Source organism: Pinus tabuliformis, chromosome 5_1, assembly GCF_031772625.1.
Source record: "Pinus tabuliformis cultivar Carrire ecotype Pingquan chromosome 5_1, CPIR1, whole genome shotgun sequence".
NCBI lineage: Eukaryota > Viridiplantae > Streptophyta > Pinopsida > Pinales > Pinaceae > Pinus > Pinus tabuliformis.
The window spans coordinates 632,011,919-632,024,617 of NC_142305.1; positions in this window are offsets into that span (position 1 = coordinate 632,011,919).

Below are 12,699 nucleotides of genomic sequence, written 5' to 3' on the forward strand. Positions count from 1 at the left end.
AGTGAATAATGAGGTTAGTGAGACATTAATTTGTGTATAATGGTTTCATGCATATTTTTATTTGTATCCTTTAAATTCTTTTTCTAAAAATGCCTTTTATTTCAATACACAACCTCAACATTTAACTTAGATTTGATTAGACGAAATGAAAACAAAAACAAAACCAAAAATTTAATATTAAAAAAGTCATATTATATATATATGTGATTAAAAGAAATACGAGAATACATAATTTACAAATCTAAAATATATATAACTAAATTTATGAAAAATATTTATGATTCCTTAATTTTTTTGTGTTGATACATGTGTATACCTTATAATAGGATTTCTAGAATTTTAATTTAATTATCAATAATCAATAGGTTTATGCTAGAGATTCAATAATCAATAATCAATATTTTTAATACTAGTCAGGAGAAGAAGATTGAGATTTATTTAAAACGTAGTTATCATCTCTATTCCTTCTCAATTTAATTAAAAATAATAATTTGAAATACATTGTATATAGAAAGAGACTTTGTTTTATATTATTGATCCCTTTATTAACAATATAGTTGTTAGTGTTTATAATCTTTTGGTTCTAAAAATCCCTAGGATTTATAATACTAGTCATTAGGATTCATAATCCAAAGAGTTAATAACATTAATACCTTGGATTTATAATAATTATAGGGTTTAAAAAATAAATAATAATAATAACAATTATTTTTTAAAATAAATAATAATAATAGCAAATATCAATCATTATCAATATTAATATGGATGTTAAATCTATACAGTTAATGCGTATTGGGTTATTTCAACTACATTTACTAATATGTTTATGTATGTGATTGGTATAGCTTATCAGTGTGTATTAACCACATTTATTAATTTGGTTGTGCTTTATAACCCCTTGGGTTTATAATATGAATAATATGTTGCATTTTCTAATCTTTTGTGAGCTTATAATATTTTTATAAGTTTATAATATAGTATATATTAAGTTGTAGCTTATTGTGTATATCAACCACATTTAATAATGTGTTTTTGCTAGTTGTCAACACTAAAAACTACTCATTTATAATTGTACAATAAAGGGTGGATCAATACATTGAACTGATTCTATTATTTTTAAAATAATCTGTAATTTATTATTTCTATTATTGACCATATTAAAATTGTCGCTACATTAAAATTTTTAAATTTAAGAAAATATTTAATATGATTCAACATCTACCTTCAATTTCTTCAACTACATTGTAATTTGTTGTAATACATATTTATTTCCTTTTAATATATTGTAATACTATATTAGAAATTTAATTTAAAAAAAAAGAAATATTTTTTAATGTATTCTAATAATTTAAATTTAAAATAATTTTCCTAACATAATTTAATTACACTATAATTTTTTTTGGCTATCTCAATTTTATCATCATGATAACTACCATTAATTCTTACTATGAGTAATAATATTAATGGTTTACTCTTATCAATACTTACAAATTTTAACATGTATTAGTTAACTAACATAACTACATTAATAAATGTGTTTCATATAATGTTCGCTTAGTTGAATGTACCATGACACATATTATTATTAGAGGCGATATTATATTAATACTTTGTTCACCTAATTAAGAAATAACATCATTTTAAATTCTGTAGTACTAAAAAAATGCAAACATAACTCTTGAAACTATATGAAACTTTTTATTTTTTATTTTTTTCCACAAGAAAAAACGAAACATTCTTACATTAATCATAAAATGTTTTACATGATCATGATCTAGTCAATATGCTTGGTTGTTGTCCAACAACATACCTCTCATTTTCTCTTAATTAACTATATTGGATATCTCATCAAATTTGAAAGTGAAAAATTTAATTTTAAATGTTTCTACAAGCTTTCACATGTTACAATTTAACTAATTTCTGTTATACTTTGGATCACATAACTTATAGTTGTTTCAATTTCCAATCGAATTGAATCATACATATTATAAGTGAGAAAAACAGATTAATATAGTTCTTGGCCCTGGATCACATAACTTATAGTTGTTTCAATTTCCAATCGAATTGAATCATGCATATTATAAGTGAGAAAAACAAATTAATATAGTTCTTGGCCCTGTACAGTTGCAGCCAGAGAATATGAATACAAATTACTTGTTCCTATGTCTTGTGAATACTACTCAATATTATATTGAAATAACTATTTCCCGCTCAGTTTATGTACAAGTTCGCAGGCTTACTAGTTTTTGTTTCTTGTAAATCCCACTTAATATTATACTCGTGAAAGGTTTCGACTGAAATTATTTGCAATTTTGCAGACTTCGAATTATATTGAAGTTATATTGAAGCAATAGGTTTACTCAAATTATGTGCAATTGTACGGGCCTCCTAGAATATGAATACACTATGATTTTTTCTGGCAGTAATGAATCACACGTGTAGCGTGTCACCATGTAAGCTAGGTCCCTGAGGTCCCTCATTAGTGAACTGATCGTAATTGTGCATCCGTGGAGATGAAAGATATCCTGTCACGATGTAAGCTAGGTCCCTGAAGTTCCTCATTAGTGAACTGATAGTAGTTATGCATCCATGGAGATGAAAGATCTCCGCTTAGACCTCACACATTCCAAGTTCACTCTCCTCAAAATTCTTAGATAAAATACTGTATTTAAGAAGTATCAAATATTCCATCTTAAATTCAAATTGAAATTGAACCACATTCCAAAAGCATAGGACCAGAAAAAGCATGTGCCAAGATTATTTAATAAAATACTTACTCTTTACCATTTACCAAATATCAAAAAAATTCAAGCACATTCCAAATTTGAGTGAACATTCAAAATTTACACCGAATGTGAAGAGAATTTCTTGAAAAGAATCTCAATGTTTTACCCAACTGCTTTTCACTAGAATTTCAGGAAAAGCATCTCAGGCTTTTTCGTTATATACGTTGATCCGCTCTCTTGAAAAGAATCTCAATATTATCTTCTTTGCACGAGAATTTCAAGAAAAGCATCTCTAGCTTATTCGCTATATACATTCATCCAGTCCTTTAACGATCACAGCTTTTTTGAAATACACGAGGGAGGGCCTGGAAATAGATGAAGTTGTTATTGAAGGTAAAGAAATAAATACCGTCAATTATATTGACTGCGTGAACAACAAAAGCAGAAGACCACAAAGGGCATGCATCAGGATTACGTTACCGACTATCGAAGATTCCCTCTTAAATTCATCTTAAATTCAAATTCAATTTGAAGACTGAACATTCCAATTTTGCGCCGACGTGGATAAATGACGTGGTTTCCCATTTTTCTCCAACGTGGATAGATGACTTCGTGAAAAGAATCTCAATAGAATTTCAAGAAACGCATCTCAAAGTTTTTCTATTTAGACGTTGATCCGCTCCTTTAACCGATCACATCTTTTTTGAAATACACCAGGGATGGCATGGGATCTGCTCCTTCAACGGGTCAGAGCTTTTTTGAAATACAAGAGGGATTGCCTGGAATCCGCTCCTTCTTGTCTTTTGCATTTGATTGTTTCTTTTTCATTGATTGCTTCTTTCATATGCCCGTGGGTCTGTCGTTCTGTTTTGTCAGAACGGATGTTATTTAAATCTCAAGTCGATCGAGAGATCAGCGAATGAATGAATGAAAGTCGATCCAGGGATGGATGGAGGTATACACGGGAGAGCGGTAACAGTGATATTGGTTACAACCATAACTAAAACGTATGTTCTTTTATTTATTTTATATTCATAATTATATTCATGACTTATTCTCCCTTTTTGGTTACCTAGGGCAGAATTTCCAATTTTCATGTCTTTTGTTTCTATTACAATTCTTCGTTCACTACCTGCCTTGGCCCAATGTTTTCAAATATTTATGTTCTGTTGTTATTGTTCCTTATCTCATTAATCTCTTATTTACTTGTCTTTTAATCTTAATTGTTATTCAGCAATCCCATTAATTCCTCTTAATTTTTTGTTTTCTTTCCATCTTCTAGATTTGTTCTTGGTCCCTAATGGCATTAATTACTTATTAATAATTTAATATTATTATTGGAATTTTTTCTTAGTCTTCATAAGCAATTCCATTAATCTTATTGCAATGTTCTTTGTCATAAAGCCTTGCTCGCTCCTTCTCCAACAATATTTGGGGAAAGCTTCTCCATGTTTGAGTCTTTTTTGTCCAATCAAGTGTTCGAGTCTTCTTTGTGGAAATCTTGTAGTGGGAAATTTAAAAAATCCTATCGTCCAATCCATGTTTCCAGTCCAATCCTTGGGAAACAGAGGGAGGGGATCAAAGAAGTCTCTCTCAACTACTTTGCTGAGAGATAACAGCTGGAAAACTAAATTAAAACCCGATACAAAACGTTGAAAATCCAACAGAATATAAATAGCATTTTAAAACTATATCTATTTATTGCCTCGCACATGTAAGCTAAGTTGCATGCATATAGAACCAAAGCAAGTGATTATAAACCGGTTTCAATTTATGAATTTATTAGATAATTATTGCTCTCGCAAGTGATTATAAACTGGTTTCAACTTATGAATTTATTAGATAATTATTGGTCTCTTTTATTTTATTTGGTAAGAAATTTTATTTTTAAAATATGTTTCTGTTTATTATATCCATATCATAGATTGTAATGTGCATTAAATTTTTGTATGAAAATTATGCAGCTAAGAAGTTTACTTTAGTTTAGCGAAATTATTAATTCAGTGTTATATATATATATATATAGAGATAGAGTTTATTAATTTAAATTTTACAATTTGTTACTGAAATATCTATATCTATATATATAAGAATGAAATTTGTTATTTAAATTAGGTTGTGATTTTAGATTTATTAAATATTAGCATTCATGTAATTTTAATTTTCTGTTTATTAAAAATACTTTTTTAAATTTTACAATTAATGAAATATTTGTATTTTTAAAAATGTGATCAATTTAAATGTTTGGGAAAATAGAAGTTGACATGAATTTTCTGGACCCCTCCACATATCTTGACTATCTTCTTCAAGTTTTTACGAAGTAGTTTCTTCTCACTATCATCATCCACTACTTTTTAAAAAGATCCAATGCGTCTTCTTCCATAAAATTTTCAATAGCCTAGGTTTTACTTCACTTATATTTTTAGGGAAGATTTCCATTAAGGTAAAGTAAATATTTAACTTATTCAATATTAAATTATATTAAATTATTTATTTTTTGCAAACAAATAATTTATTTATGAGTAGAATTGTCTTATTTTTATAAGACATGCCAAATGTATGTGTTTGTTTATTTAAATGTGAAAAGAGGCTTCAAATTATTTTTTTTGTTTGTTTATGTGATATGATGGTTGTGTTTTTGCTAATTAGATAATATGTCTAGATATTTTTTTCAAGTTTAATTTGTATAAAATTATGTATGTATTTGTTTTATTATTTCTAGATGATATAATGATTGTGTTTCTTAAATAATATGCTCATTATTCATTTCCAATTCATAATATCTTTTTGTTTGCTACATGATGTGGATTATATATGTTAAATGATAGCATTAAGATACCCATGATTATGTTTTTGTTTGTTAAATGACATCCTAAATTAGGTTGTTTGATGATATGACGCTAATAATGAGAGTGAGAAAGATAATGAGAGTAAGGAGCGGGAGAGAGAGGGGGGGAGGGAGCGAGAGAGGGAGTGGGGGTGTGGTAGGAGGGGGACAAAGAGAGAGAGAGAGGGAGTGGGGGTGTGGTAGTAGGGGGAGAAAGAGAGAGAGAGAGAGGAGGGTAGGGGGAGAGAGAGAGTGAGACAGAGAGAGAGAGAGAGAGAGAGAGAGAGAGAGAGAGAGAGAGAGAGGGAGATAGGGAGATAGTGGGAGAGGGAGAGAGAGAGGGATAGGGAGAGTGAGAGAGGGAGGGAGGCAGGGAGAGAAGGGATGGGAAGGGGAGAGAATCGGTGGGAGATTGGGGGAGAGATGAGGATAGGGTGAGTGAGAGGGGGAGGTAGAGATAGGTGGGGGGAGATAGGGGGAGGGGAATAGAGAGGGGGAGGGGGAGAGGGAGAGAGAGAGTGAGAGGGGCGGAGGGAGAGAGAGTGGAAGATGGATAGTGGCAGGGGAAGAGAGTGGGAGAGTGATAGAGTGAGTGAGTGAGAGGGGGAGAGGGGGAGGGAGAGGGAGAGAGAGAGAGGGAGGGAGGTAGAGAGAGAAAGGGTGGTAGGGGGAGTGATGGTGGGGAGAGAAGGAGTGGGTGATGGGGGTGAGAGGAGGATAGGGTGAAGGAGTGGGGGAGGTAGAGAAAGGTGGGGTGAGACACAGGGAGGGGAACATAGTGGAGAGTGGGAGAGGGAGAGATAGTGGAAGGGAGATAAGGGGAAGGGAAGAGAGTGCGAGAGGGAGAGGTAGAGAGAGGCAGAGGGCGAGGGGCAAGGGAGGGGGATAGCAAGGGAAAGGGAGAGGGAGAGAGGAAGGGAGGGAGAGACAAAGGGGGAGGGATAGGGAGAGAGAGGGAGAGAGTGATGGGGAGGGACTGGAAGAGAAAAGGGGTGGCAGGGAAGGGAGGTAGGGAGAGAGAGGAGGAGAGAGAGATGGGGGAGAGAGGAGGATAATATCAGGGAGAGGGGAAGGGGGAGAGAGAGGGGGGAAGGGGGAGAGAGAGACAGAGAGGGGGCCAAGGGAGAGAGAGGGAGAGGGAGAGGGAGAGGGAGAGGGTGAGATAGGGAGATAGTGGGAGAGATAGAGAGAGAAGGAGAGGGAGAGAGAGAGGGAGGGAGGTGGAGAGAACGGGTGGTAGGGGGAATGATGGGAGTGGGAGATTTGGGGAGAGAGGAGGATAGGGTGAGAGAGAGGGTGAGGTAGAGATATGTTGGGGGAGAGGGGGAGGGGAACAAAGAGGGGGAGGGGGAAAGGGAGAGAGAGAGGGGGTTAGAGGGAGAGAGGGTGGAAGAGGGATAGGAGGAGGGGAAGAGAGTGGGAGAGGGAGAGTTAGAGAGAGAGGGAGAGGGGGAGGGGAAAGGGAGGAGGATATGGAGGGAGGGGGTGAAGGAGAGTCGAAGGGAGGGAGAGACAAAGGGGGGGTATGGGGAGAGAGAGGAAGAGGGAAAGAGAGGGAGGGAGGGACGCGAAGAGAGAAGGGGTGGTAGGGGGAGTGATGGGAGGGGGAGGGAAGGGGTGGTAGATGTCAAAGGGAGGAGGATAGGGTGAGGGAGATGGGGAGGTAGAGATAGGTGTGGGGAGATACAGGCAGGGGAACAAAGAGTGGGAGGGGGGGATGGAGAATGAGAGTGAGATGGGGAGAGGGAGAGAGAGATGAAGAGGGATAGGGGGAATGGAAGAGAGTGGGGGAGGGAGAGGGCCAGAGAGAGGGAGAGGGGGAGTGGCAAGGAAGGGGGAGAAGGAGGGAGAGGGGGAGGGAGGGCGAGGGAGAGACAAAGGGGGAGGGATGGGGAGAGAGATGGACGGAGAGACCAGGAGGGAGGGTAAGAGAGAACGGGTGGGAGGGCAGGGAGACAGGGAGAGCGAGAGAGGAGGAGTGAGAGAGGAGGGGAGAGAGATGGGTGAGAAAGGAGCAGAGAGAGATGGGGGGGGTGGGGGGAGAGAGGGTGAGGGGGAGGGGGAGACAGGGAGATAGTGGGAAAGATAAAGAGAGAGTGAGAGGGTGGGAGCTGGAGAGAGAAGGGGTGGTATGGGGAGTGATGGGAGGGAAAAAGAAGGGGAAGCAAATTTCTATAAACCATGAAACCCTAAACCCTAAACCCTAAACCCTAAAAAATAAACCCTAAACCATGAACTGTAGGCATTTTAGAACATTTTTAAAGCATTTTGTAACTTTTATTTAAGTGTTTATTAAAATAATTTAATAAATTGTTATAAACCTTAAACCATAGACCCTAAAACCTAAACCTAAAAACCTAAACCCTGAACTGTAAACCCCAAGCCGTAAACCCCAAACCATAAACCCTAAGAATTTTATAATAGTTTAAGAAGAATTTTGTAAATTTTATTTAAGTGTTTATTAAAAGAATTTACTAAAGTGTTACAAAACCTAAACAAAAAATTCAAAACCCTAAACCCCCCAAACCATAAAACCTAAACCCTAAACCCTAAAGCCCAAACCCCAAATCCTAAACCTTAAACGTAAACCGTAAACCCTAACCATTTTATAACATTTTAAAAATTGTTTTGTAACTTTTATTTAAGTGTTTATTAAAAGAATTTACCAAAATGTTGTATACCCTAAACACTAAACCCTAAACCTAATCCTAAAACCCCAAACCTTAAACCCTAAACCCTAAACCCTAAATCCCAAACCCTAAACCCTAATCATTCTATAACATTTTAAAAAGTATTTTGAAACTTTTATTTAAGTGTTTATTAATGTATTTACTAAAGTCTTATAAAAACTAAACCCTAAATCATAAACCCTAAACCCTAAGCATTTTATAACATTTTAAAAAGTGTTTTGTAATTTTTATTTAAGTGTTTATTAAAAGAATTTACTAAATTGTTATAAACCCTAAATCCTAAACTATAAACCACAAACCCTAAACCCTAAACCCTAAATGCTAAACCCTAATAATTTTATAACATTTTAAAAAACATATTGTAACTTCTATTTAAGTGTTTATTAAAATCATTTACTAAAGTGTTGTAAACCCTAAACTCTAAACTCTAAACACCAAACCCAAAACCATAAACCCTAAGCATTTTGTAACATCTTACAAAAATTTCTAACATTTATTTAATTGTTTATTAAGAGGATAATTTACTAAAGTCTTATAAATCCTAGACTCTTAACCCTAAACCCTAAGAAATTTATAACATTTTAAAAGTGTTTTTTAACTTTTATTTAAGTGTTTATTATAAGAATTTACTGAAGTCTTATAAACCCTAAACCCTAAGAATTTCATAGCATTCTAAAAAGAGTTCTGTAACTTTTACTTAAGTTTTTATCAAAATAATTTACTAAGGCATTATAAACCCTAAACCATAAAAACTAAACCCTAAACTATAAACCCTAAACCAAAAAACCTAAACGCTAAAATGTTATAAACCCTAAATCCTAAACCCTAAACCCCAAATCCTATTCCCTAAGCCATAAACCCAAATAATTTTATGAGTACCTATAATAAGGGAAGACCACACTTGAGTATGTGAGTGTAGGAGGGATAAAATTGTGGTACACGAGATACCCCGACCTTTGTTTTTCCACCCTTCTCCATAAACCTGTTTTCTTTTCTTTATTTTTCTTCATAACTCCTTGAGGCTCAACAGGATGGATAAATTACATGTAATATGTAGCAGTGGATACCCACTTAAGGTGGGATGGTTCATCCCTACACGCTAAACCCTAAACCCTAAATCCTAAACACTAAACCCTAAGAATTTTAGAACATTTTAAAAAGTGTTTTGTAAACTTTATTTAAGTGTTTATTAAAACAATTTCTAAGGTGTTATAAACCCTAAACCAAGAACCCTAAACCCCAAACCCTAAACCCTAAATTTAAAATCTTCAAACTTAAGCCGTAAGCATTTTATAAAGTGTTATAAACCTTGAACCATAAACCCTAATCCCTAAAGCCTAAACTACAAATGCTTAACCCTAAACCCTAGACCCTAAACCTCAAACCTTAAATCCTAAACCCTAAACCTTAAGCATTTTATAAAATTTTTAAAAACGTTTTGTAACTTTTATTTATTTGTTTACTAAAAATATTTACTAAAGTGATATAAACCCTAAACCCTAAACTCTAAACCCTAAACCCTAGACTTAAAACCCTAAACCCTAAAACACAAACCCTAAACCCTCAAAATTTTATAGCATTTTAAAAATGGTTATGTAATTTTTATTTAAGTGTTTATTAAAAGAATTTAATAAAGTGTTATAAACCATAAACCCTAAACCCTAAACCCTAAACCCTATAGCCTAAACCCTATACCCTAATCATTTTATAATGTTTTAAAAAGTTAACTTTTATTTAAGTGTTTATAAAAAGAATTTACTAAAGTTTTATAAACCTTAAAACCTGACCTTAAACCCTAAACCCTAAACCATAAACCCTGAGCATTTTATAAATCTTAAACACTCTACCCTAAACCATAAGCCCAAAACCTTAAACCCTAAAACCCAAACCCTAAACCCTAAATCGTAAATGCAACGCATTTTATAACATCTAAAGAAACATTTTTTTAATTTATTTAAGTGCTTATTAAAAGATTTTATGAAAGTGTTATAAACCCTAAATTCAAAACCATGAACCCTAAACCCAAAATTATAAACCTCGAACCCTTAACTCTAAACCATAAACAATAAGCATTTTATAACATTTTAAAAAGGAGTCCGTAACTTTTATTTAAATGTTAATTAAAAGCAATTACTCAAGTGTTATAAACCCTAAACTCTAAACTTGAAGCCAAAAGCCCTAAAACCTAAAGCCTAAACCCTAAACCTTGAGCATTTTGTAGAATTTTAAAAACTATTTTGTAACATTTATTTATGTGTTTATTGAAAGCATTTACTAAAGTGTTATAAACCCTAAAACCTAAACCCTAAACCCTAAACATAAAACCCAAAATTAAAACCGGAAAACCTAAACTCGAAGCATTTTATAACAGTATAAAAAGTGTTTTGGAATGTTTATTTAAGTCTTTATTAAAATCATTTACTAAGGTCTTATAAACCCTAAACCCTCAATCCCAGAGGCCAAACCATAAACACTAAACCCTAAGCATGTTATATCATTTTAAAAAGAATTTTGTAACTTTTATTTAAGACTTGACTAAACCATAAACCCTATGCTAAACCACCCTAAACCCTAAACCCCAAACCCTAAATGCTAAACCATAAACACTAATGATTTTATAACATTTTAAAAATCATTTTGTAACTTTTACTACATTGTTTATTAAAATAATTTACTAAAGTATTATCAACACTAAACCCTAAACTCTAAACCCCAATCCTCAAACCCTAAACCCTAAACCTTAAATCCTAAACTCTAAGCATTTTATAACATTTTAAAAATCATTTTGTACTTTTATTTAAGTGTTTATTAAAATCATTTACTGAACCCTCATAAACCGTAAACCTTAAACCCTAAACCCCAAACCCTAAACCCTAAGCATTTATTAACATTTTAAAAAGAGTTTTTTAACTTATATTTAAGTGTTTATTAAAAGAATTTAGTAAATCATTATAAACCCTAAATCCTAAAACATGAACCCTAAACCCTAAACCCCACACCCAAACCCCAAACCCTAAATACTAATCATTTTATAACATTTAAAAAAAAAATTTATAACTTTCATTTAAGTGTTTATTAAAAGCATTTTATAAAGTGTTATAAACCCTAAAACCTAAACCCAAAACCCTAAGTATTTTATAACATTTTGAAAAGTGTTTTGTAACTTTTATTCAACATTTTATTAAATTAATATACTAAATTGTTATAAGCCCTAAAACCTAAGCCCAGAACCTTAAACCTTATACCCTAAACCTTAATCATTTTATAAAATTTTAAAAATCGTGTTGTAGCTCTGATTTAAGTGTTTATTAAAATAATTTAATAAAGTGTTGTAAAACCTAAATCCTAAGCCCCAAACACTACACTTGAAACCCTAGAACCTAAACCCTACGTATTTTGTAACGTTTTAAAAAGTGTTTTCTAAATTTTATTTAGTGTTTATTAAAAGAATTTACTAAAGTATTATAAACCATAAAACCTAAATGGTAAGAATTTTACAACATTTTAAAAAGTGTTTTGTAACTTTTATTTAAGTGTTTATTACAAGCATTTACTAAAGTGTTATAAACCTTAAACCATAAATTCGAAACCCTAAACTCTAAACTACCAAACCCTAAAACCTAAACCCTAATCATTTTATAACATTTTAAAAAACATTTTAAACTTTTATTTAAGTGTTTGTTAAAAGAATTTACTAAAGTGTTATAAATCATAAACCCTAAACCCTAAACCCTAGACACTAAACCTTAAACGTTAATTTCTTTAATATTTTAAAAATAATTTTGTAACTTTAGTGTTATAAATTCTAAACCACAAACCCTAAACCATAAACCCTAAAACCTAAACCCTAAACCTGATTCCCTAAATCCCAAACCGTAAACCCCAAATGGCTAACCCTAAACACTAAGACTTTTATAACATTTTAGAAAGTGTTATGTAACTTTTACTTAAGTGTTTATTTAAAGAATTTACTAAAGTGTTATGAAACCTAAACCCTAAACCCCAAACCCCAAACCCTATATCCTAATGCTTAAAGCATAAAGGATAAACCCTAAACCCTAAAGCTTGAAAGCATTTACTAAGGTCTTATAAAATCTAAACCATAGACTCCAAAACCTAAACCCTAAACCCTAAGCCCTAAAACCCAAACATAGCACCTAAGGATTTTATATCATTTTAAAAAGTGTTTTGTAAATTTTATTTAAGTGTTTACTAAAACTATTTACTAAAGTGTTGTAAAGCCTAAACCCCTAATCCCTAAACCCTTAACCTTAAACCCCAAACCCTAAACCCTAAAAACCTAAAGAAGCCATAAACCATAGAAAACCCTAAACCTTAAAAAACCATAAATCTTAAACCCTAAAAAAACACTAAACCCTAAAAACCACAAAAAACCCTATACCCTAAAAACTATTTTTTAACTTTTTTATAAGTGTTGATTAAAAGAATTTATTAA